Source organism: Salvelinus sp. IW2-2015, unplaced genomic scaffold, assembly GCF_002910315.2.
Source record: "Salvelinus sp. IW2-2015 unplaced genomic scaffold, ASM291031v2 Un_scaffold1632, whole genome shotgun sequence".
Lineage (NCBI taxonomy): Eukaryota > Metazoa > Chordata > Actinopteri > Salmoniformes > Salmonidae > Salvelinus > Salvelinus sp. IW2-2015.
This window is the reverse complement of record NW_019943048.1, coordinates 133858-154578: the sequence shown is the minus strand read 5'-3', so window position 1 is coordinate 154578 and position 20721 is coordinate 133858. Positions and strand designations below refer to the sequence as shown.

General features: G+C 44.0%; 1 pseudogene; it reads left to right on the top strand.

The window, feature by feature from the left end:
* Positions 1-19872, top strand: part of LOC112071529 (beta-hexosaminidase subunit alpha-like) — a 62542-nt pseudogene extending 42670 nt beyond the window's left edge.
* Positions 19873-20721: the final 849 nt, after the last annotated feature.

Sequence of the window (20721 nt, the reverse complement as noted above, 5' to 3'; positions counted from 1 at the left end):
AGTGTTGGAGTGTGCCCTTGGCTTTCTGTAAATTATGTCTGAGTGTTGGAGTGTGCCCTTGGCTTTCTGTAAATTATGTCTGAGTGTTGGAGTGTGCCCTGGGCTTTCTGTAAATTATGTCTGAGTGTTGGAGTGTGCCCTGGGCTTTCTGTAAATTAAAAAAACTATAATATGGAGCCATCTTGTTTGCTTAATATAAGGAATTTGAAAAGATTTGTACTTTTGATTTAACTTTTGATTTATTTGACTAGGCAAGTCAGTTAAGAACACATTCTTATTTACAATGACGGCCTACCAAAAGGCCTCCTGCGGGGACTGGGGCTGGGATAATTATTATTATTATTTTTTTTAACTGAAAGTATATTTTAGCAATTACATTTACTTTTGATACTTAAGTATATGTTGTTAGGATCTAATCCTCAGAGTAAAACACTCAAAGGACACTATTAAAGCTTAACCAAGTTTATTCTGCCCAGAGGATCGATACAGCTGCATTAGACACAACATGTTTCCACTATCAGTATATATACTCCAGTTTAGGCACTCCTCCTCCTCTCCAATCCTTACATCTATTATGATTCGACAGGAAGAGGAAGTAATAAGGTAATAAACCATCATTTCTCCCTCAAGGGGATCTGATCTGACCTCAACCCCTCATTTGCCTAATCCACAGATGTCCATCCGTATCCCCCATAGCAATCCTGTGACTTCCTCCCGTCCACCCAGCACATTCCAAAGCCATCTGGCTTCAACAGATAACCATTCACTTCTGATGTAAAAACCAGTCTCTATCACCCCTCAGATACTATAGTCTTACATCTGATATATCATATCTCTAGGATAGCAATGTTCCAAGTTTAAACCAGAATCCAACAATTTAAAACCAAATACTTTTAGACTTTTACTCTAGTATTTTACTGGGTGACTTTCACTTTTACTTGAGTCATTTTCTTATAAGGTATCTTTACTTTTACTCAAGTATGAACACTTGGTACTTTTTCCACCACTTGTTCTAACTAACCCTAACCCTAACCTAACCTACCACCATGCTCCTCCTAACCCTAACGCTAACCAACCTAACCTAACATACCCTAACAGCATCCCTCTCTCCTAACCCTAACCCAAACCCAGCCATCCTCCCACCCTATAACCCCTCACCCCTCTCTCCTAACCATAACTAACCCAGCCATCCTTCCCACCTATAACCCTCACTCCCTCTCTCCTCAGGACAGCCCGTCTCCTGACCCCTGCTATAAGGGCACAGTCCCTCTGGGACGTTTGGTCCAGTGAACCCAGCCAACTCCGCCAGCTACCAGTTATGACCCGCCTGTTTAAGGAGAGCACCTCGGTGTTTTCCTGATCTACTCCACCTGGTGAGGGAGAGGTAGACTTACCTGCTGGTAAAGTTTGAATTTGTTGTTAAGGCTGTACAAACTTGATTAACTGTTTGATTTTTTTTTAATAGTGAGAAGTATATACAGGGGAGAACAAGTATGTTTATACACTGACAATTTTGCAGGTTTTTCCACTTACAAAGCATGTAGAGTGCTGAATTTTTATATAGGTACATCTTCAACTGTGAGAGACGGAATCTAAAACAAAAATGACCAGGTTTGACCAGGTCCTGCCGTGTAGTTCTGGTGATCCTTCACATTCCTCATGCTCATTGATGCCACCACGAGGTGAGATCTTGCATGGAGCCGACCGAGGGTTTGACCGTCATTTACTATCTTCATTTTTCTAAAAATTGGCCAACAGTTGTTCCACCCAAGCTAGCTTGGCTATTGTCCTGTAGCCCATCCAGCCTTGTACAGGTCTACAATTTATCCTGATTCCTTACACAGCTCTCTGTCTTGGCCATTGTGGAAGAGGTTGGTCTGTTTTGATGAGTGGTGTGGACAGGTGTCTCTTTATACTAGGTAACGAGTTCAAAACGGTGCAGTTAATACAGTAATGAGTGGAGAACAGGAGGGCTTCTTAAGGAAAAACTAACAGGTCTGTGAGAGCCGGAATTCTACTGTTGGTAGGTGAGATCAAAATATTGTCAATGCAATAAATGCAAATTAATTACTTAAAAATCATACATGTGATTTTCTGGATTTGTTTTTAGATTCCGTCTCTCACAGTGAAGTGTTCATATGATAAAAATGACAGACCTCTACACATGCTTTGTAAGTAGGAAAACCTGCAAATGCAGTGTATTCAAATACTTGTTCTCCCACTGTATATCAAAAAGTAGTGTATCATCTTGATTGCTGTGAGGACATAATTTGTTGCTACTGTTCCAGTTTGTTTTGTTGAGAATGAGAGGCTGTCGTTACAGTACATTCTACTGACTATGCAAAAACATTTGTAGTGGGTAATTTAATTAATGGATCATCAGTTAGTCCTGAAGTGCGAGCTACTCTCCTTTCTTAGGATCTATAGTTTCCGCAAGCCAGCAGCTAACCTTCCTGGGGTTTATTAGGGTCCCATTATTCCTGCAAGGCAGCAGCTACTCTTGCCTGGTTTATTAGGATCCCCATTAGTTCCTGCCAAAGGCAGAGCTATCTCCTGGGGTTTATTATGGATCCCTTAGTTCCTGCGCAAGGCAGCAGCTACTCTTCCTGGGTTATTTTATGGATCCCGCGTTAGTTCCTGCAAGGCAGCAGCTACTCTTCCTGGTGTTATTATGGATCCATTAGTTCCTGCACGGCAGCAGCTACTCTTCTGGGGTTTATTATGGATCCATAGTTCTGCGGCAGCAGCTAACTCTCTGGGGTTAATTAAGGATCCACATTAGTTCCTGCCAAGGGAGCTACTCTTCCTGGGGTTTATTATGGATCCCGCTTGTTCCTGCAAGGCAGCAGCTACTCTTCCTGGTGTTATTATGGATCCCCATAGTTCTGCCAAGCGGAGCTACTCTTCCTGGGGGTTATTATGGAATCCCCATTAGTTCCTGCCAAGGCAGCACTTACCTTCCTGGGGTTTTCATGGATCCCATTTAGTTTCTTGCAAGGCAGCAGCTACTCTTCTGGGGTTTATTATGGATCTCCATTATTCCTGTCAAGGCACGCAGTACTCTTTCTGGGGTTTATTATGGATCACCATTAGTTCCTGCAAGGCAGGCAGCTACTCTTCCTGGGGTATTATGGATCCCATTAGTTCCTGCCAAGGCAGCAGCTACTCTTCCTGGGTTTATTATGGATCTCCATTAGTTCCTGCCAAGCAGCACGCTACTTTCCTGGGGTTTAATATTGAGCACCTACTTCTATTAGTTCCGCCTGTCAAGGCAGCAGCTACTCTCCTGGGTTTAATCATGGATCCCATTAGTCTCTGCCAGGCAGCAGCTACTCTTCCTGGGGTTTTAGGATCTCCATTAGTTCTGCAAGCAACGCATTACTCTTGCCCTGGGTTATTATGGATCACCTATGTTCCTGCCAGAGAGCAGACTACTCTTCCTGGGTTAATTAGATCACCATTAGTTCGCTAAGGCAGCAGCTACTCTTCCTGGGTTTATTATGGATCCCATATTCTAGCAGAGCACTATCTTCCGGGTTATATATGATACTCATATTTCTGCCAAGGCAGCAGCTACTCTTCCTGGGTTTATTATGGATCTCATTAGTTCCTGCCAAGCAGCAGCTACTCTTCTGGGGTTTTATGGATCCATTATGTCCTGCCAAGGCAGCAGGTACTCTCCTGGGGTTTATTATGGATCTCATTAGTTCCTGCCAAGGCACAAGCTACTCTTCTGGGTTTATTTAGGAATCATTAGTTCCTGCCAAGGCAGCAGCTACTTCTTCCTGGGGTTTAATTATGATCACCATAGTTCTGCCAAGGCAGCAGCTACTCTTCCTGGGGTTTATTATGGATCACCATTAGTTCCTGCCAAGGCAGCAGCTACTCTTCCTGGGGTTTATTATAGATCCCATTAGTTCCTGCAAAGGCAGACAGCTACTCTTCCTGGGGTTTATTATGGATCACCAATTACTTCCTGCAAGGCAGCAGCTACTCTTCTGGGGTTATTATGGATCACCATTACTTCTGCCAGGGCAGGCAGCTACTCTTTCCTGGGGTTATTATGGATACCCATTACTTCCTGCCAAGGCAGCAGCTACTCTTCCTGGGGTTTATGATGATCTCCATTAGTTCCTGAAAGGCACAGCTACTCTTCTGGGTTTATTAAGATCCATAGTTCTGTCAAGGCGAGCTACTCTTCCTGGGTTTATTATGGATCCCCATTAGTTCCTGTCAGCGCAGCAGCTACTCTTCTGGGGTTTATTAGGGATCCCATTAGTTCCTGCAAGCGCAGCAGCTACTCTTCCTGGGGTTGATTATGGATCTCCATTATTCCTGCCAGAGCAGCAGCTACTCTTCTGGGGTCCAAACACATTGAGGCACTTTCTTTACACATAACAAAAGTATAAACAGTACATCATGTAACATTCATTACACCACTACATATTACAATAGACATGTTTGGTACCACCATAACAAACAATATTACAATGTACGTGGTGTGTGGCTATCGCTTAAGAGCCCTGCTCTTCCATGACAGACTGCACAGGTGAATCAGGTGAAAGCTATTGATCCTTATGATGCACTTGTTAAATCTATTTGTCAAGTGTAGATGAAATGGAGACACGTGAAAGTAAGAATTTTTAAGCCTTGTTACATTGAGACATAAATTGTGTATTGGTGCCATTCAGAGGGTGAATGGGCAAGACAAAATATTTCAGTGCCTTGAACAGTATAGTAGTAGTGGAGGTGGTAGGTGGTAGTTGTGGTAAGGTGGTAGGTAGTAGAGGTAGTAGTGGTAGTGTTAAGTAGTAAGGTGTAGGTGGTAGCTGTGGTAGTAAGGTGTAGGTAGTAGTGTGTAGGTTAGGTTAGGTAGAGAGGTGGTCGTAGTAGTGTAGGTAGTGAGGTGTAGTAGTGCCAACGCACCGGTTGGGTGTCAAGAATATTGTTGCTGGGTTTTTCACGCTCAACAGTTTCCCGTTGTGTATTTTTTAAGAATGGTCCACCAACCCAAACAGAACCCAGCAACTTGAGAACAACTGTGGGAATGCATTGGAGTCAGCTACCTTTAGCTTGAATACAAACCGTCAATCTAAGCTTGAATACAAACCGTCAGATTTTTAGCTGATCAATACCAGATTATAGCTTTGATACATACAGTCGATTATAGCTGATACATAACCGTCAGATGTACTTTAGCTTGAATACATAACCGTCAGGTGTACTTTAGCTTGAATACAAAACCGTCAGATGTACTTTTAGCTGAATACTAGCAGTACACTTGAATACATAACGTCAGATGTACTTAGCTTGATACATAACCGTGCAGATGTACTTTAGCTTGAATACATTAACCGTCAGTTGTACTGTAGCTTGAATACATAACCGTCAGATGTACTTTAGTGAATACATTAACGCAGATGTAACTTAGCTTGAATACATAACCGTCAGATGTATCATTTAGCTTGAATACATAACCGTCAGATGTACTTTAGCTTGAATTACCATAAAGCACTACAAATTATCTTTAGCTTGATATACATAACACGGTCAGTATGTACTTTAGCTTGATACATAACCCGTCAGGTGTATGTACTTTAGCTTGCACAAATTTCAGAGAGTGTTTTCATTCTGCCGTGTCTGTTGCAAAACGTTTGTGAAAACGGAAGGCAAACGGAACAAGGAGGGACTTACCTAACATTCGTCCAATAGAAACTTCTTGTTTTAGTCCGTTTGCAACAGAATCGGCAGAAATAAATACACCAAGTATGACCTGTAGAATGATCAGATTGTAATAGTTGTTTCTCACAGGAAGTCCAACCCTGATGTCCGAGGCTTCATGCTGAAGATGGGTTTGGAACTGACTACACAAAACTGGAATCCATACTACATGGAAAAGTTAGTGAGCAATAAAGACAAAATGGAGACCTGTGTGGTGCAGAAATAGATGATTGGCCTCTGGACATGATTTATTTCCAAGATAATGAAATAAAAAGGACGTAGTGGTGGGCGCTCTGGACTCTGGCTAGGTTTAAGTGCGGATGCTACAGAGGTCTGTGTGTTTGTGTCTTCCAGTATGGTGAACATACGAAGGGACTCAACAAGACAGCCATAGTCTGGCAGGACGTGTTTGACTACCATGAAAAAGTAAGTATAATGTAAATCACCCAGATCATATGGTCCGTACCGTGTATCTCCCTAATGTAAACACCAGATCATATGGTCCGTACCTGTATCTCCTAATGTAAACACCCAGATCATATGGTCTGTACCTGTATATCCCTAATGTAAACACCCAGATCATATGGCCGAACTGTATCTCCATAATGTAACACCAGATCAATTGGTCTGTACCTGTATCCTAGATGTAAACACCAAGATCAACGTCGTCCGCTGTATCTCCCTAATGTAAACACCAGATCATATGGCCGTACCTGTACTCCCTAATGAACACCATATCATATGCCGTAATGTATCCATTAACACCCACATTGGTCCGTACCTGTATCTCCCATATTGAAACACCCCAGATCATATGGTCTGTACCTGTATCTCCCTAATGTAACACCCAGATCATATGGGTCCGTACTGTAATCTCCATATGTAAACACCAGATCAATGGTCCGTACTGTATCTCCCTAATGTAAACACCAGATCATATGGTCCGTACCTGTATCGCCCTAATGTAAGTAGGCTGTCCTAGACTAGAGGTGGTCTTCCTGCAGTAGGCTCTTCTAGACGGAGGGTGGTCTTCATGCAGTAGGCTGTCTCTAGACGGAGGTGGTCTTCCTGCAGTAGGCTTCCTCTAGACGGAGGGTGGTCTTCCTGCAGTAGGCTCTCTCGACGGAGGTGGTCTTCTAGCGATGGCTATCTCTAGACGGAGGGTGGTCTTCCTGCAGTAGGCTGCTCTAGACGGAGTGGTCTTCATGCAGTAGTGCTGTCTCAGACGGAGGGTGGTTCTTCCTGCAGTAGGCTGTCTCTAGACGGAGGGTGGTCTTCATGCAGTAGGCTCTCTCTAGACGGAGGGTGGTCTTCATGCAGTAGGCTGTCTCTAGCGGAGGGTGGTCTTCTGCAGTAGCTGTCTCTAAGGAGGGTGGTCTTCCTGCAGTAGGCTTGTCTCCTAGACGGAGGGTGGTCTTCATGCAGTAGGCTGTCTCTAGACGGAGGGTGGTCTTCATGCAGTAGGCTGTCTCTAGACGGAGGGTGGTCTTCATGCATAGGCTGTTCCCCAGCTAGAGCAGGGTTTCCCAATTGGTTGTGTTTCAGCTTGTTTGCAGCTCTCTGTCAGTGGTGGAGGGTTGGAAGGGAGGATGCTACCTGTGTGAGGTCCGCAGGGTGACCAAGGCAGCCTCAGGGTCGTCCGGCCTCTCCTTGGTACCTAGACCAGCCTGGACCTACTCATGACTGGGCTAGATACTATATCGTCTGGCCCCTTGCTTTCAAGGGTTAGAACCTCTTAACTAGTGTGGAGTGGAACAGAGTGGAACGGAGTGGGAGTGGAGTGAAGTGGAGTGGAGTGAATAGTGTGGAGTGAATAGTGTGAGTGAATAGTGTGGAGTGAATAGTGTGGAGTGATAGTGTGGAGTGGGACAGTGTGAGTGAATAGTGTGGAGTGAATAGTGTGGAGTGAATGTGTGGAGTGAAGTATGTGGAGTGGGACAGTGTGGAGTGAATAGTGTGGAGTGGACAGTGGGTGAATGTGGGGTGGATGGGACAGTGTGGAGTGGAGTGGGACAGTGTGGAGTGCTATATTTTCCTTGACAGAGTGATGCTGAATGTAATGAAAGTCTCAACTTACCCCACCTCTCCCTACTTGTGGTTGTCAACCTGATAATGGAATTTATATGTTTAAATTAATGATTAGAATATTCACCCTGAAACCATATAATTGTATGAAATTGATTAGAATCATAAATTATATTCTGATGATGTGTGTAGTTTTAGTCAGAATGGTTAAACAATGTACTGTATAGTGGAAAAACCCAGACTGTCTGAGCCAGGCGTAGCTCAGGATTTGAACTTGTATGATGGGGGGGGCTGAAGAAAGATACCGAGAACAGTTAGACTGTGTTTGAACCCACCTGGCAGGAAGTGAGATAACTTAGGAGGACAGGGAGGACTTCTCAAGGTCTCAGGTCAGCTAGGCCTCTGAGAGATGTGGGTAGTGATACAGTATGTGCGTAGGATACCTACTGTTTGTGTGTGAAGGTATGTGCGTAAGGAGCCAGTGGATGGGTTTGTACAACGGGGGGGCTCTCATGAATAAACATTTGACTATTGTAGGCTGGGCCTCTGTTTTCATTTCAACCAGTATCTTATAAATTCTGGGTTGCAGACTGAGTAGTTACTTGAGGTTCAGTTTATGAACATAGAACTTAACACAACCATGGACCAGCACTCAGGCTGATGTAGTTATTGTTCCCACCAGGTGGGATTAAATACTTTTTATTTTGTTGTTACAAGTACTTTCTAAAAAAGAAAGATAAGGGAGACCAGTCTCAACGTCAACAGTGAAGAGGCGACTCCGGGATGCCGGCCTTCTAGGCAGAGTTGCAAAGATAAAGCCATATCTCTGACTGGCCAATAGAAATAAAAGATTAAGATGGGCAAAAGAACACAGACACTTTACAGAGGAACTCTGCCTCGAAGGCCAGCATCCCGGAGTCGCCTCTTCACTGTTGACGTTGAGACTGGTGTTTTGTGGGTACTATTTAATGAAGCTGCCAGTTGAGGACTTGTAAGGCATCTGTTTCTCAAACTAGACACTCTAATGTACTTGTCCTCTTGCTCAGTTGTGCCCCGGGGCCTGCCACTCCTCTTTCTATTCTGGTTAGAGCCAGTTTGCACTGTTCTGTGAAGGGAGTAATACACAGCGTTGAACGAGATCTTCAGTTTCTTGCCAATTTCTCGCATGGAATAGCCTTCATTTCTCAGAACAAGAATAGACTGATGAGTTTCAGAAGAAAGTCTTTGTTTCTGGCCATTTTGAACCTGTAATCAAACCCCCAAATGCTGATGCTCCAGATACTCTACTAGTCTAAAGAAGGCCAGTTTTATTGCTTCTTTAATCAGTACAGGAGTTTTCAGCTGTACTAAAATATTTGCAAAAGGGTTTTCTAATGATCAATCTGCCTTTTAAAATGATAAACTTGGATTAGCTAACACAACGTGCCATTGGAACACAGGAGTGATGGTTTCTGATAATGGACCTCTGTACGCCTATGCAGATATTCTATTAAAAATCAGCCGTTTCCAGCTACAATAGTCATTTTATAACATTAACAATGTCTACACTGTATTTCTGATCAATTTGATGTTATTTTAATGGACAACATTTTTAGTTTTTCTTTCAAAAACAAGGCCATTTGTAAGTGAGCCCAGACTGTTGAACGGTAGTGCACATGGCACTTTGTTTCTACCCTCAGATCCCAGTGGACACGGTGCTCCACATCTGGAAGGGTAGCCCAGGTCAGATACAACAGGAGCTGAGTAGCATCACCCTGGCTGGGTACAGGGTCATACTGGCTGCCCCCTGGTACATCAACCACATCAACTACGGACAGGACTGGAAAACATACTACACCATACAGCCACTCAACTTCACTGGTGTGTGCAGAAGCTGGTGTCACTTTAAAATCGGTGAACAGGTTTAATGTAATGGTGGGAATGAATGGAACGGTATCAAATCAATGTGTTCAAAAGGTAACAAATAAATTAAAAACGCGAAACACATTGATACCTTTCCATTTATTACATTTCAGCCAATGGGCTCGTCCTCTGATTTGTTCCTCCAGCAGCCTCCACTACTGCAGTATCCTGGGGCAGGGCTGCCCTGGGACTGGGGCAGGGCTGGGACTGGGACTGGGGCAGGGCTGGGACTGGGGCAGGGCTGGGACTGGGACTGGGGCAGGGCAGGGCTGGGACTGGGACTGGGATTGGGGCAGGGCTGAGACTGGGGCAGGGCTGAGACTGGGGCTGGGACTGGGGCAGGGCTGGGACTGGGGCAGGGCTGCCCTGGGACTGTATATAGTCTAGGACTATAGTTATTATTATAGTAGGAGACTGGTCTAAAGGTCTATGGGTAATATAATATAGCGCAAGTACGCTTTTGGTCATGTAGTATGTGGACACCTGCTGGTCCAACATCTCATTCCAAAATCATGGGCATTAATATGGAGTTGCACCCCCCTTTGCTGCTATAACAGCCTCSATTCTTCTGGGAAGGCTTTCCACTAGATGTTGGAACATTGCTGCTATAACAGCCTCCATTCTTCTGGGAAGGCTTTCCACTAGATGTTGGAACATTGCTGCTATAACAGCCTCCACTCTTCTGGGAAGGCTTTCCACTAGATGTTGGAACATTGCTGCGGGGACTTGCTTCCATTCAGCTACAAGAGCATTAGTGAGGTCGGGCACTGATGTTGGGCGATTAGATCTGGCTCGCAGTCGGCGTTCCAATTCATCCTAAAGGTTTTCGATGGGGTTCTTTCACACTGACCAACAAACAGTTTTTGTATGGACCTTGCATTGTCATGCTGAAACAGGAAAGGGCCTTCCCCAAACTGTTGCCACAAAGTTAGAAGCACATAATCATCTAGAATGTCATTGTATGTTGTAGCATTAAGATTTCCTTTACTGGAACTAAGGGGCCTAGCCTGAACCTCCTCCCACCAAACTTTACAGTTGGCACTATGCATTCCAGCAGGTAGCGTTCTCCTGGCATCGGCCAAACCCAGATTCGTCTGTCGGACTGCCAGATGGTGAAGCGTGATTCATTACTCTAGAGAACGCATTTCCACTGCGCCAGTGTCCAATGGCGGCAAGCTTTACACCACTCCAGCCAACGATTGGCCTTGCACATGGCGATCTTAGGCTAGTGTGCGGCTGCTCGGCCATGGAAACCCATTTCATGAAGCTCCTGATGAACAGTTCTTGTGCTGACATTGCTTCCAGAGGCAGTTTGGAACTCTGTAGTGAGCGTTGGAACCGAAGACAGTCGATATTTACGCGCTACGCACTTCAGCACTGGGCGGTTCCGTTCTGTGAGATTGTGTGGTCTACCACTTTGCGGCTGAACCGTTGTTGCTCCTAGACGTTTCTACTTCACAATAACATTTACGTTTTGACTGGGGCAGCTCTAGTAGGGCAGAACTTTGATGAACTGACTTGTTGGAAAGATGGCATCCTATGACGGTGCCACGTTGAAAGTCACTGAACTCTTCAGCAAGGCCATTCTGCTGCCAATGTTTGTCTATGGAGATTGCATGGCCGTGTGCTCGATATTATACACCTGTCAGCAACGGGTGTGGCTGAAATAGCTGAATCCGCTTCTTTGAAGTGGTGTCCACACATATATATATATGTCGTGTTGTTGTGTCGTGCCGTGTTGTTGTCGTGCCGTGTTGTTGTGTCGTGCCGTGTTGTGTTGTCGTTTTGTGCCCGGTTGTTGTAGTGGTCCCGTGACCCGTGTTGATTGGTGCCGTGTTTGCTTGTGTAAGTGTCGTGTATGTTGTGTGCGTGCGTGTTTGTGTCGTGTTGTTGTTTGGTTGGCTGCCGTGTCTGGTGCCGTGTATTGGTGTTGTTGTTGTGCCCAGTGTCTGGTTTGTCGTTTTGTGTTTGTCTGTTGTCGTGTCGTGTTTCGTTTCGTGCGTGGTTGGTTGTGTCGTGCCGTGTTAGGTGTTGTGTTGTTAGTGGTCGTAGTGCCGTGTGTGTGTTAGTTTAGTCGTCCCGCCCGTAGTTGATCTGTGGTTGTGTTGTGAGCCGTGTTGTGGTTGTCGTGTCGTGTTGTTGTGTATCGTGCGTGTTGGGTTGTTGTGCCGTGTTGTTGTGTTGTTGTGTGTTGTGTGTGATTGTCGTTTGTGCCGTGTTGTTGTGTCGTGCCGTGTTGTTTTGTGCGTGTTTGTTGTTTGTGTTGTTGTGGTCGTAGCCGTGTTGTTGTGCCGCGTGTTGTTGTTGTTGTGCCCGTGTTGTTTGTGCCGTGTTGTTGTGGCCGTGATTGTTGTGCGTTGTGTGGCCGTGTTGTTGCTGTCCGGTGCCGTGTTGTTGTGTTCGTGCCGTGTTGTTGTGTTGTGCCGTGATTGTTGTGTCCCGTGCCGTGTTGTTGTTTCGTGCGCCGTGTTTGTTGTGGTCGTGGCGTGTTGTGTGTGCGTTGCCGTGTTGTTGTGTTGTGTCGTGTTTGTTGTGTCGTTTGTGTGTTGTGTTGTTGTGTGTGCCGTGCTTGTTTGTGTCGTGTTGTTGTGTTTCGTGCCCGTGTTGTTGCGTGTTGTTGTTGTGTGTCGTGCCGTGTTTTGTTGTGCCGTGTTGTGGTGTCCGTTGTTGTTGTCGTGCCGTGTTTGGTTTGTGTCGTGCCGTGTTGTTGTGTCGTTGCCGTGTTTAGTTGTGCGTGTTGTTGTTGTCCGTGTTGTTGTGTCGTAGTTGTTGTGTTGTGTTTGTGTTATTGTCGTTGTTGTGTCGTGCTGTGTCGTACGTGTCTGTACGTGATCCGTGTTGTTGTGTCATGCCAGTGTTCTCGTTGTCGTGTGTGTTGGTTGCCGTGTGTGTTGTTGTGTTGTGTGTCCACGTGTTGTGCCAGTGTGCCGTGTTTTGTAGTGTGCGTGTCGTGTTGTTGGTGTCGTAGTGTTGTTGTGTTCGTGCCAGCTGCTTGTTGTGTCTGTAGCCGGTTGTTGTGGTCGTTGTCTGTTGTGTGTCGTGCCGTGTTGTTTGTGTGTGCTTTTGCGTGCGTGTGTTGTGTCGTGCCGTGTTGTATTGTGTCGTGTGTCGCGTGTTGTTGTTCGTGCGTGTTGTTGTGGTCGTGGCCGTGTATGTTTGTGTCTGTGCCGTTGTTGTGTGTGTGTCGTCGTCGTGTTGTGTGTGTCGTGCGTGTTAGTGTGTCGTGTCGTGCTTGTTGTGTCGTGCCGTGTTATGTTGTGTGCGTGCCGTGTTGGCGTTCGTGTCGTCCGTGTTGTTGTGTCGTGCCGTGTTGTTGTTGCGTGTATGTGTGTGCCGTGATCGTGTTGTTGTGTCGTGTTGTGGGGCAGGCGTGCAGTATGTACTATCCTATGTACTTTACCTCCACAGGTACAGAGCAGCAAGAAGAAACTGGTGATTGGTGGAGAGGTGTGCAATGTGGGGAGGAGTAATGATTGATGCTACCAACCTCTCTCCTCGTCTCTGGTAAATAGAAAAGAGTCCCAAATAGCACCCTATTCCCTATATAGTACACTACTTTAGACCAGGGCCTTATAGAACCCTATTCCCTATATAGTACACTACTTTTGACCAGGGCCCTAGAGACATTTTTCAAACAGAAATAATAACAGGCAAGAATCTAATACAGTAACAGCAAGTGTGTGTGTGTGGTGTGTTGTGTGTGTGTGTGTGTGTGTGTGTGTGTGTGTGTGTGTGTGTGTGTGGGTGTGTGTGTGTGCTGTGTGTGTGTGTGTGTGTGTGTGTGTGTGTGTGTGTAGTGTGTGCTGCATGGGCCCGAGGGCCGAGTTGCTGCTGCTGCAGAGCGGTTGTGGAGTGATGAGAAGATGACCTCCAGTGTGATCGACGCCTTCCCTCGCCTCGTGGACTTCCGCTGCAGGCTACTGAGGTACAGGGTTATGTATATAGGAATATGATGACTCTCCTTTATAGCCCAGTTAGCCTGGATTCGTGGATTCATTAGACAGCTCTGCAAGCGTTATAATGACAAACTACTTTGGTTACTCACCAAATATAGAGTTTTGGTGAGTAACTATCTTTTTTTTACTGCTGTTACGTTAAAAAAAAGGTCTAAATAAAAATCTATACTGAACAAAAATATAAACGCGACATGTAAAGTGTTGGTCCAATGTTTCATGAGCTGAAATTAAAGATCCCAGAAATGTTCCATACGCACAAAAAGTATATTTCTCTCAAATGTTGTGCACTAATTTGTTTACATCCCTGTTAGTGAGCATTTCTCCTTTGCCAAGATAATCAATMCACCTGACAKGTGTGGCATGTCAAGAAGATTATTAAACAGCATGATCATTACACAGGTGCACCTTGTGCTGTGGACAATAAAAGGTTACTCTAAAATGTGTAGTWTTGTCACACAACACAATGCCACAGATGTCTCAAGTTTTGAAGGAGYGTGCAATTGCTGACTGCAGGAATGTCCACCAGAGCTGTTGCTATATAAATGAATGTTACTTTCTCTACCATAACCTGCCTCCAACGCCATTTTAGAGAACTTGGCAGTATGTCCAACCGGCCTCAAAGACCACGTGTAACCACGCCAGCCCAGGACCTCCACATCCTGCTTCTTCACCTGTGGGATCGTCTGTAATTAAGCTCTTTTTTGGGGAAAAACTCATTCTGATTGGCTGGGCCTGGCTCCCCAGTAGGTAGGCCTGGCTCCCAAGTGGGTAGGCCCACCCATGGCTGCGCCCCTGCCCAGTCATGTAAAATCCATGCGTCAAATGCTCTTGGACACCTCCAGAGGCATCATTCCTAAAGGGGGAATGATGCCCCCTCATTTGTCCTGTTTAAAAATGTATTTCAGTGTTTTTTTCTGTAATACTACTATCCACCTAGCAATTTTATGAAGTTGTCTTTAGCTAGCCCAGATTGGGAACCTATCTCCCATCCTCATAACTAGATACCATGTCTTTAGCTAGCCCAGATTGGGACCATCTCCCATGCCCTCTAACTAGATAACCATGTCTTTAGCTAGCCCCAGATGTGGACCTATCTCCCATCCTCATATACTAGATACCCATGGTCTTTTAGCTAGCTCAGATTGGGAACTATCTCCCATCCTCATAACTAGATACCATGTCTTTAGCTAGCCCAGATTGGAACCTATCTCCCATCCTCATCTAGATAATACCATTTCAGCCTTGCATCTCAGTTAGAGGCTGCTAAGGTGGTTAGTTTACAAAGCAAAACTATATGCAGCTGAATAAGACTTCTATTCATCCAAATCCTTTACACTATATTTAGCATGGATTGACGAGAAGCATATTTAGTTTCTTTACAAAAAACCACCAGTCAGGAGGATACAGTCAGCTCAGAGGGTATGGTTAGATGTAAATATATATACAGCGTGGAGAACAGTTATTTGATACACTGTCAATTTGCAGGTTTTTCCCTACTTACAAACATGTAGAGGTCTGTACTTTTTATCATAGGTACACTTCAACTGTGAGCGATGGAATCTAAAACAAAAATCCAAGAAATCACATTGTATGATCTTTAAATAATTAATTTGCATTTTATTGCATGACATAAGTATTTGATCACTACCAACCAGTAAGAATTCCGGCTCTCACAGACCTGTTAGTTTTTCTTTGAGAAGCCCTCCTGTTCTCCATCATTACCTGTATTAACTCCACCTGTTTGAACTCGTTACCTGTAATAAGACACTGTCCACACACTCAATCAAACAGACTCCAACCTCTCCACAATGGCAAGACCAGAGAGCTGTGTAAGACATCAGGATAAAATTGTAACCTGCACAAGGCTGGGATGGGCTACAGGACAATAGAAAAAACAGCTTGGTGAGAAGGCAACAACTGTTGGCCAATTATTAGAAAAAATGGAAGACGTTCAGATGACGGTCAATCCCCTCGGTCTGGGGCTCCATGCAAAGATCTCACCTCGTGGGCATAATGATCATGAAGAAGGTGAGGATACCCAGAACTACACGGCAGGACCTGGTCAATGACCTGAAGAGAGCTGGGACCACAATCTCAAAGAAACCATTAGTAACCACCAGCCGTCATGGATTAAAATCCTGCCATGTGCACGCAAGGTCCCCCTGCTCAAGCCAGTGCTAGTCCAGGCCCGTCTGAAGTTTGCCAATGACCATCTGGATGATCAGAGGAGGAATGGGAGAAGGTCATGTGGTCTGATGAGACAAAAATAGAGCTTTTTGGTCTAAACTCCACTCGCCGTGTTTGGAGGAAGAAGAAGGATGAGTACAACCCCAAGAATACCATCCCAACCGTGAAGCATGGAAGTGGAACATCATTCTTTGGGATGCTTTTCTGCAAAGGGGACAGGACGACTGCACTGTATTGAGGGAAGGATGGATTTGGCCATGTATCGCGAGATCTTGGCCAACAACCTCCTTCCTCAGTAAGAGCATTGAAAGATGGGTCGTGCTGGGTCTTTCCAGCATGACAACGACCCGAAACACACAGCCAGGGCAACTAAGGAGTGGCTCCGTAAGAAGCATTTCAAGGTCCTGAGTGGCCTAGACAGTCTCCAGACCTGAACCCAATAGAAAATCTTTGAGGGAGCTGAAAGTCCGTATTGCCAGCGACAGCCCCGAACCTAGGATCTGGAGAAGGTCTGTATGGAGGAGTGGCCAAAATCCCTGCTGCAGGTGTGCAAACCTGGTCAAGAACTACAGGAAACGTATGACTCTGTAATTGCAAACAAAGGTTTCTGTACCAATATTTAAGTTCTGCTTTTCTGAATGTATCAAATACTTATGTCATGCAATAAAATGCAAATTAAATACTTAAAAATTATACAATGTGATTTTCTGGATTTTTGTKTTAGATTCYGTCTCTCACAGTTGAAGTGTACCTATGATAAAAATGACAGACCTCTACATGCTTTGTAAGTAGGAAAACCTGCAAAATCGGCGGTGTATCAAATACTTGTTCTCCCCACTGTATATTGGATTAAGCATAATGGTTACAGCTATAGATTGCTGGAAAAAGCTGTTTCAGGTGTTTGAAAATGCTAAATTCTCCAATTTATGGACGGGGGGCCTTGCACCCCTCTAGAYCACCCCTCAGCCATCSTCACGTACTTTGTGTCCCCTGATATGTTTGGGTACATAACGTCCTATAGATATCACCCATTACTGCCGCTGCCAGGTGCAGAAGCGGTGGATTTGGGGCATGCGCACTTATTCAAAAACAATAAATTATTTCCAAACAATACATTTTTTGGGTTGCTTGTCCATTTTTATTTAGACCTTTTTTGGAAGTATATACCGGGCGTGACGCATTAAAAAGGTATTTGCGCAACGAAACTCCATATTTGGTGACTAACCAACGTATTTTGACAATATAATCCTTGCAGAGCTGTCTAATGAGTCGTTATTCATCATGCTAGCTAACTGGGCTAGAGAGGAGAGTCGTCATATTCATCATGCTAGCTAACTGGGCTAGAGAGGAGAGTCGTCATATTCATCATGCTAGAATATATATTTTTATTTTACTTTTATTTAACTAGGCGCACAGATCCCGATTTAAGGGATCATTTTCGTAAACAACCGCTGAATTGGCAGCGCGCCAAACTCAAAAATAATACTAAAAATATTTATAATCATGGAATCACAAGTGAAATATACCAAAACACAGCTTAGCTTGTTGTTAATCCACCTATCGTGTCAGATTTTGAAAATATGCTTTACAGCGAAAGCAATCCAAGCGTTTGTGAGTTTATCAATCACTAGACACAACAGTAAGAACAGCTAGCCCCAAATTAGTATGGTCACGAAAGTCAGAAAAGCACTAAAATGAATCGCTTACCTTTGATAATCTTCGGATGTTTTCACTCACGAGACTCCCAGTTACACAACAAATGTTATTTTTGTTCGATAAAGATTAGCTTTATAACCAAAAATCGCTATTTGTTCAGAAAACCGCAAGCTCTTTCTGGTACTGAAGGGCAGACGAAAATTCCAAAAAGTATCCGTAATGTTTGTAGAAACATGTCAAAGGTTTTTTATAATCATTCCTCAGGTTGTTTTTAACATACATAATCGATCATATTTCAACCAGACGGTAAACTGTTCAATTCTACAGAGATAGAAAATGTCGAGCTAAATCCCTCTTGCGCAGGAACCAATCAAAGGACACCTGGTCATCCACTGATGCGTTTTGATAAATCTCGCTCATTTTTCAAAATAAAAGCCTGAAACTATGTCTAAAGCCTGGTCACAGCCTGAGGAAGCCACTGGAAAAGAAATCTGGTTGATACACCTTTAAATGGAGGAGGGGCAAGCAATGAAACAAGGATTCTTTTTTTTTAAAGCACTTCCGGGTTGGAGTTCCTCAGGTTATCGCCTGCAAATTCAGTTCTGTTATACTCACAGACAATATTTTGACAGTTTTGGAAACTTTAGAGTGTTTTCTATCCTAATCTGTCAATTATATGAATATTCTAATATCTGAGCCTGAGAAATAGTCTGTTTACCTTGGGAACGTTATTTTTCCAAATATAAAAATTCTGCCCCCTAGCTTCAAGAGGGTTTTTAATAAAGAACAAATTCTAATTTTCAATGACAGCCTAGGAACAGTGGGTTAACAGCCTTGTTCAGGGGCAGAACGACAGATCTGCTAGCCAGCTATGGGTAAGGGTATCTAGCTAGCTACATTAGCCTGCTAGGTACATTAATAGCTTTAGGTTGCTTGTTTTTAAGCTCAACTTCAAGATTTTTGCATCTCTGATCAGCATCCTCCCTCGCTTGGGAAAGGGACATTTTAAGGTACACTCGGATGTGATGATTTAAAACGTCATTCAAGGGCTGAGGGTTTAGGGCCGTCTACTTTGAGTTGACTGCAGCCGTAGTCTCCTCTGCCCAGACACTGTTTCGGGGTTACGTTACTTTTAGTAAAGTAAGATGTTAATCAAAGTAGGCTACACAAGATGTTTATCAAATGTGTTTAGCCATGCACACACAATACAGTTGTTTTGTAATAGTCATTAAGGAATCTGAATCTCTCTTCTCTCTCTTCTCTTCCCTCTCTCCTCTCTCCCTCTCCTGTCTCCCTCCTCTCTCCAGGCGCGGCATCCAGGCAGAGCCTCTGTCTGTGGGTCACTGCAGACAGGAGTATCAGGGTATCTGAAACATGGCTGGTTGTGTGTCACTGCAGACCAGTCAGGGCTTTAAATGAACTTTTCTTCATTGGTAGCACTGGTGCTCCTAACTTCAGAAAGTAAGGAGCACAAGATAGAATTTTGGAGCACCAGATTATATATATATTTTTTACTGCGGTAATGAATAACAGTTTTGCAGTTGTATTTTTAAATGAAAAAGGGTTGTTTTAATCACCTGTATAAATATGTTTGATGTTGCACTTCTGAATACAATGATTGAAAGTTGTTTTTATTTTGATGTCTGACTCTCTAGTTATGTGTTCTACATCATCAAGGAAACAACTGATGAKAAWTAACRATGATTRGACAGCCATTAGCATTCAGCTAACAGACAATAATAATGTAACCAGGCAACATGATGACAAATAACAATGATCGGACAGCCATTAGCATTCAGCTAACAGACAATAATAATGTAACCAGGCAACATGATGACAAATAACAATGATTAGACAGCCATTAGCATTCAGCTAACAGACTATAATAATGTAACCAGGCAACANATAATAATGTAACCAGGCAACATGATGACAAATAACAATGATTAGACAGCCATTAGCATTCAGCTAACAGACTATAATAATGTAACCAGGCAACATGATGACAAATAACAATGATTAGACAGGCATTAGCATTCAGCTAACAGACTATAATAATGTAACCAGGGAACATGATGAAAAATAACAATGATCGGACTGTCACGTTTCTGACCTTATTTCCTTTATTTTCCCTTGTTTTGTCTTAGTTAGTTGGTCAGGGCGTGAGTTGGGGTGGGCAGTCTATGTTCTGTGTTTCTATGTTTAGGTTTGTCATTTGGCCTGATATGGTTCTCAATCAGAGGCAGGTGTTTTTCATTGTCTCTGATTGGGAACCATATTTAGGTAGCCTGTTTTCACTGTTGGTTTGTGGGTGTTTGTTTCCTGTGTCAGTGTTTGTGCCACACGGGACTGTTTCGGTTATTTCACTTTGTTATTTTGTATTTGTTTTGTAGTGTAGTTATTTCTATTAAAACATGGACACTTACCACGCTGCGTCTTGGTCCGATCCCTGCTACACCTCCTCTTCAGACGAAGAGGAGGAAATCTGCCGTTACACGGACAGCCATTTGCATTCAGCTAACAGACAATAATAATGTAACCAGGCAACATGATGACAATTAACAATGATAGAACAGTCATCAGCTAACAGACAATAGGAATGTTGTAACATGTGCCTGTCAACTGATACGTGGGTTATATAATACATGTTTAGTCTCCTCTCACAACTACTAATCAATTTCTTAATCTACAATCTAGCTAATAAATCAACTTCCTTTTAGAGGAGGGACATCCCAAGGATCCCTTATAGCACTGTCTTTCTGATACTGTCCGTGATGGGACACAGGACACAACATTTCCATATGTCGGGTTGATTTGTAATCCATTATTTTTCTGGGTGAGTAAAATGGGTTTGAATTTGGTAAAAGCCATCTCCTCTTTGCCAATGCAGTAAGTGGTGTTGGATTTCATCTGTAGCTCAGTTAGCTATGCCTCAGGGGCTGCCACCTGTTGCCTGTCTAATACGTCTGGTAGTCAGTAGACCTAGTGGTGTTGCTGTAGTCAGTAGACCTAGTGGTGTTGCTGTAGTCAGTAGGTCTAGTGGTGTTGCTGTAGTCAGTAGGTCTAGTGGTGTTGCTGTAGTCAGTAGGTCTAGTGGGTGCTGTAGTCAGTAGGTTCTAGTGGCGTTGCTGTAGTATAGGTCTAGTGGCGTTGCCTGTAGTAGTAGGATCTAGTGCGTTGCTGTAGTCAGTAGGTCTAGTGGTCGTTGCCTGTAGTCAGCTAGGTCTAGTGGGTGCTGTATCAGTAGTCTAGTGTGTTGCTTCAGTAGTGGGGT